Source organism: Arachis duranensis, chromosome 1 (assembly GCF_000817695.3).
Source record: "Arachis duranensis cultivar V14167 chromosome 1, aradu.V14167.gnm2.J7QH, whole genome shotgun sequence".
In the NCBI taxonomy this organism is placed as follows: Eukaryota; Viridiplantae; Streptophyta; class Magnoliopsida; order Fabales; family Fabaceae; genus Arachis; species Arachis duranensis.
In genome coordinates this window covers 35,115,616-35,121,195 of record NC_029772.3, presented here as the reverse complement: position 1 = coordinate 35,121,195, position 5,580 = coordinate 35,115,616, and positions in this window count along the sequence as shown.

Sequence of the window (5,580 nt, the reverse complement as noted above, 5' to 3'; positions counted from 1 at the left end):
CATGGTTTTGTGTTTACTTCGTAATATTGCTCCATGATAGAAAACATGCTTATTTTGCCTTAGAATTGCTATATTTTGATCCTTTTTATTGCCATTCGATGTTGTGACGTATTTTTTGAGTGATTTCAAAATTAATAGGGTAAGAATGACCTAGAAGAGAGAAAGAAAGCATGCACAAGAGGAAGGAACATAAAGATTTGGATTTTGGGAACTGCAGCACCGACGCGCACGCGTACATCACGCGCACGCATGGATGAGGATAGCTGGAAGCAGCACACAAGGATGGACGCATCCGCGCAGGCCAGAGAATTCCAACCAACGCGCACGCGCACTTGGCGCGCACGCGTGGATCACAAAAGCAATCGGCGCGCACGCATGCATGGCGCGCACGCGTGGGAAGCTGCACGTGACCTCATTAAAGGAAATCGTGCCTGGCAATTTCTAAGGCTCATTAGGCCCAATTTCAAGCTATTTCTGCATGGAAAAAGACCCAAGGATGCTAGGGAGAAGGGGGGATCAATCATTTTTACACAGACACATTTTCTAGTTTTTTTGGTTCTTTGTTCTTCTAGAGAGAGAAACCCTTGTTCTTCTCTAGATCTAGCTTTAATTTGATCTTCCCTTGTTAAATTCTGAATTGGATCTTGTTAATTACTAGTTTTGATTGTTTAATTTGAATCTCTTAGTATAATTTTGCTTAGATCTTGTGTTGGTTTTATGGATTCTTGTCAATTGTCACTTTATACCCATTGCATGAATGTTGTGAATCTTGACTTGTTGATGTTACATTAATGATTCCTATTATTAATTGTATTGTTTGAGTGATTGTAAGTTGATATTTGTTAGTGGGTATTTGCTAATTTCAATCCAATTGCAATTTGAACATGTCTTTTGTTAATGCTTACCATGTGTTTGATGAATTATTTACCTTGATTATGGAGTAGTTCTTTTTACTCTTGGCTTAGGCCAAGGGAATTGGGTAAACTTGAGTCATTGGGTCTAATGGATTTGATGATTTGGGAATCCTTAGTGGTCAATTTGATAGCCATTGACACTAGCCTACTACTAGGTTAATTAGTAGTGAGGTTAGACCTTATGGGTGGATGTTGACCAAACCATTTAACTTACTTCAAGTATAGAAGTAGATTTAATGAGCTTGGCTCCTCATAATTGTCAAGATATGGTTATTAGATAAAGATAGTGACCCCAATTCCCATGTCTAGCCAAGAGTTGTTTTTATCATTCTTATTTGGAAAACCAAAAAATCTTTATTGCCTTGCCTTAGTTATAGTTATTGTTTAGTTGAGAGTAGAATTAAATTGAATGTTGTCTTCTTAGTTTGAAATTGCTCACATCTTGCTTAGTTATTTGAATTATTTCCTTGCACTTTAGATTACTTGTTTGCTAAGATTCCTAGTTTACTTTCTTGCTCATGACTTACAACCCCAGATTTCTAACCAATGTTGAAGCACATGTTTGCCCATTCCTTATGAGACAACCCGAGGTTTGAATACTTCGGTTACTTTATTGGGGTTGAACTTGTGACAACCAATTCCTTTCTAAATTTGATCCTCGAGGATTATTGTTGGTAGAGCTATACTTGCAATGCAACTTTATTGAGAAATTCTCTTTCGACGTAATTGCCGTGCGCATCATAATCCTTCCTTTATTTTCACACATCATAAACACTTCTTTCCCCCCTTGGCCGAACCACTCACACCTCTCCATCTCCTCCATTTTCTCCTTCTTCTCCTCCCTTCTTTCTTCTTTTGCTTGAGGATGAGCAAACCTTTTAAGTTTGGTGTGGTTAAAGCGTTGCTTTTTGTTTTTTCATAACCATTTATGGCACCTAAGGCCGGAGGAACCTCTAGAAAGAGGAAAGGGAAGGCAAAAGCTTCCACCTCCGAGTCATGAGAGATGGAGAGATTCATCTCAAAAGTCCATCACTAGAAAGAGGATGGAGCAAACAAGAGAGCCCACTCATGGACCTCAACAAGAGCATGAGGAATTCCCTCATCAAGAAATCCCTGAGATGCCTCAAGGGATATATTTTCTTCCACACAACTATTGGGAGCAACTAAGAATAGGAGCACCAAAAGCACTAAGGATGGAGCACCAAAAACACTCCAGTATCCTCCATGAAATCAGAGAGGATCAAATAGCCACGAGGGAAAAGCAACAAAGGCAAGGAAGAGACATTGAGGAGCTCAAGCACTCCATAGGATCTTCAAGAAGGAGAACTAGCCGCCATCACTAAGGTGGACCCATTCTTTAATTTCCTTGTTCTTATTTTTCTGTTTTTCGATTTCTATGATTTATGTGTTATCTATGTTTGTGTCTTCATTACATGATCATTAGTGTCTAGTATCTATGTCTTAAAGCTATGAATAATTTCATGAATCCTTCACCTTTCTTAAATGAAAAATGTTCCTCATTACAAAAGAACAAGAAGTACATGAATTTCAAATTTTATCTTGAAATTAGTTTAATTATTTTGATATGGTGGTAACACTTTTTGTTTTTCTGAATGAATGCTTGAATAGTGCATATTTTTTATAGTGAAGTTTATGAATGTTAAATTTGTTGGCTCTTAAAAGAATGATGAACAAAGAAAAATGTTATTGATAATCTAAAAAATCATGAAATTGATTCTTAAAGCAAGAAAAAGCAGTGAATAACAAAGCTTGCAAAAAAAATGGTGAAAAAAAAAGAGAGAGAAGAAAGAAAAAGCAAGCAGAAAAAGCCAATAACCCTTTAAAATAAAAGGCAAGGGTAAAAAGGATCCAAGACATTGAGCATTAATAGATAGGAAGGTCTAAAGGAGTAAAATCCTGGCCTAAGTTGCTAAATCAAGTTGCCATAATCATGTGCTTGTGTCATGAAGGTCCAAGTGAAAAGCTTGAGACTGAATGGTTAAAGTCGTGATCCAAAGCAAAAGAGTGTGCTTAAGAACTCTGGACACCTCTAACTAGGGACTCTAGCAAAGTTGAGTCACAATCTGAAAAGGTTCACTCAGTCATGTGTCTGTGGCATTTATGTATCCGGTGATAATACTGGAAAACAAAGTGCTTAGGATCCCAGCCAAGACTCATAAAGTAGCTATGTTCAAGAATCAACATACTAAACTAGAGAAATCAATAACACTATCTAAAATTCTGAGTTCCTATAGATGCCAATCATTCTAAATTTCAAAGGATAAAGTGAGATGCCAAAACTGTTCAGAAGCAAAAAGCTACTAGCCCCGCTCATCTAATTGGGACTAAGTTTCATTGATATTGTGTGATTCATTGTATATTCTCTTCTTTTTATCCTATTCTATTTTTAGTTGCTTGGGGACAAGCAACAATATAAGTTTGGTGTTGTGATGAGCGGATAATTTATACGCTTTTTGGCATTGTTTTTAAGTAGTTTTTAGTATGATTTAGTTAGTTTTTAGTATATAATTATTAGTTTTTATGCTAAAATCACATTTCTGGACTTTACTATGAGTTTGTGTGTTTTTCTAAGATTTCAGGTATTTTCTAGTTGAAATTGAGGGATCTGAGCAAAAATCTAATTCAGAGGCTGAAAAAGGACTGCAGATGCTGTTGGATTCTGACCTCCCTGCACTCGAAGTGGATTTTCTGGAGCTGAAAAAGCCCAATTAGCTTGCTCTCAATTGCGTTGGAAAGTAGACATCGTGGGCTTTCCATCAATGTATAATAGTTCATAATTTGCTCGAGATTTGATGGCCCAAACTGGCATTCCAAGTCAGCATAAAAATTCTGGCGTAAAACGCCCAAACTGGCACCAGAATTGGAGTTAAACGCCCAAACTGGCACCAAAGCTGGCGTTTAACTCCAAGAAAGCCTATGCACGTGGAAGCTTCAATGCTCAGCACAATCACAAAACAAGTGGGCCCGGAAGTGAATTTCTACATCATTTACTTATTTATGTAAACCCTAGGTTACTAGTTCACTATAAATAGGACCTTTTACTATTGTATTTTCATCCTTTGATGATCCTTTGATCATTTTTTTATCATCTTTGATCTTGGGATCAGGTCTTTGAGCCCTTTTTTGTTTGTTTCATGCTATTTGGGAGGCATGGCGACCTTGTTCTTATGTATTTTCAACGGTAGAGTTTCTACACATCATAGATTAAGGTGTGGAGCTCTGCCTGTTCCTCATGAATTAATGCAATTACTATTATTTTCTATTCAATTTAAGCTTATTCTTGTTCTAAGATATTCACTCGTACTTCAACCTGATGGATGTGATGATCCGTGCACTCATCATCATCCTCCCCTATGAACGTGTGCCTGATAACCACATCCGTTCTATCTGTGAGAGCTTGAGTGTGTATTGACGTTAGGATTTTTGCTAGTAAAGAATTTATAAAAATATTCGCGTTGTAGATATAGCTTCTAAACTAACAGAAATCCTCCAGTAACCTCCGGGGTCCCAGACTAAGCACGTAAAGCCCTTACGAAGCTTCAAATAGATTCTTAGGCTCCTGGGGTGACAAATGTCAGAACAGATTCCAGGATCCCAACCTTTACCTTTACACCCATTTTTGTACGACAAGTAAAATAAAATAATACTAATAAAATCTCTTGGCAAGGTATAAGAACTGGAAGTCCTATCCTAGTTATCTTTATCAATTGTGATGAGAATTGGATTTTTCTCCCACTTTGTTAACCTCTAACTATGAAGGTAAGTTAAGTGGATGAATTAATTCGAATTCTCAAGTCCTAGTCTTTCCTTGGGAAAGGCTAGAGTTATTGGAATATGAATTGATGAAATGAAGAAATCCAATTTTCAATCAACAATGGAGCTGATAACCTTAGGGTCACCAATTAATCAACCACAGCCAAGAATATAAAAAGCTAAATTAAAATCATAAATATCTGGAATATCTTCAATTCATTCAAAGCAGTAAAATCTAACATGGAAGACATTCATAAGCCAATCGGGCAACAGGAAAATCCAAATTATTTATACAAATAAAAGACAGTAGTCATCAATCTGAAATATCTCAAATAACATTAATTAAGAAAATCAATCTAAACATGGAACATTGAAAAATAAATAAAAATAAAGAAGTTCATAAATTAAATTGGGAAAATAAATAAAAGGAAAATTAAACCTGGAAATTGAGAAGTAAAATCCTAAATCCTTTAAGACGAATCCTAATCCTAAATCCTAAGAGAGAGGAGAGAGAGGAGAGAACCTCTCTCTCTGAAAACTACATCTAAAATAATAAAAAGAGAATTATGAATGGCATCTGAAGTATCTCCTCATTCCTCCACTTTGCAGCCTTTAATCTGTATTTTCTGGGCTTGAAACTAGGCCGGAAATAGCCCAGGATTTGCTGTTTGCGAAATCTGCCACGCTGATTTTCGCAGATGCGACGCGTCCGCATGGATGACGCGTTCGCGTCACCCATCTGTACGGTCACTATGGCAAATTATATATCAAATCGAAACCCCGGACGTTAGCTTTCCAACGCAAGTAGAAGCGCATCATTTGGACCTCTGTAGCTAAAGTTATAGCCGTTTGAGTGCGAAGAGGTCAGGCTAGACAGCTTAGCAGTTTCTCC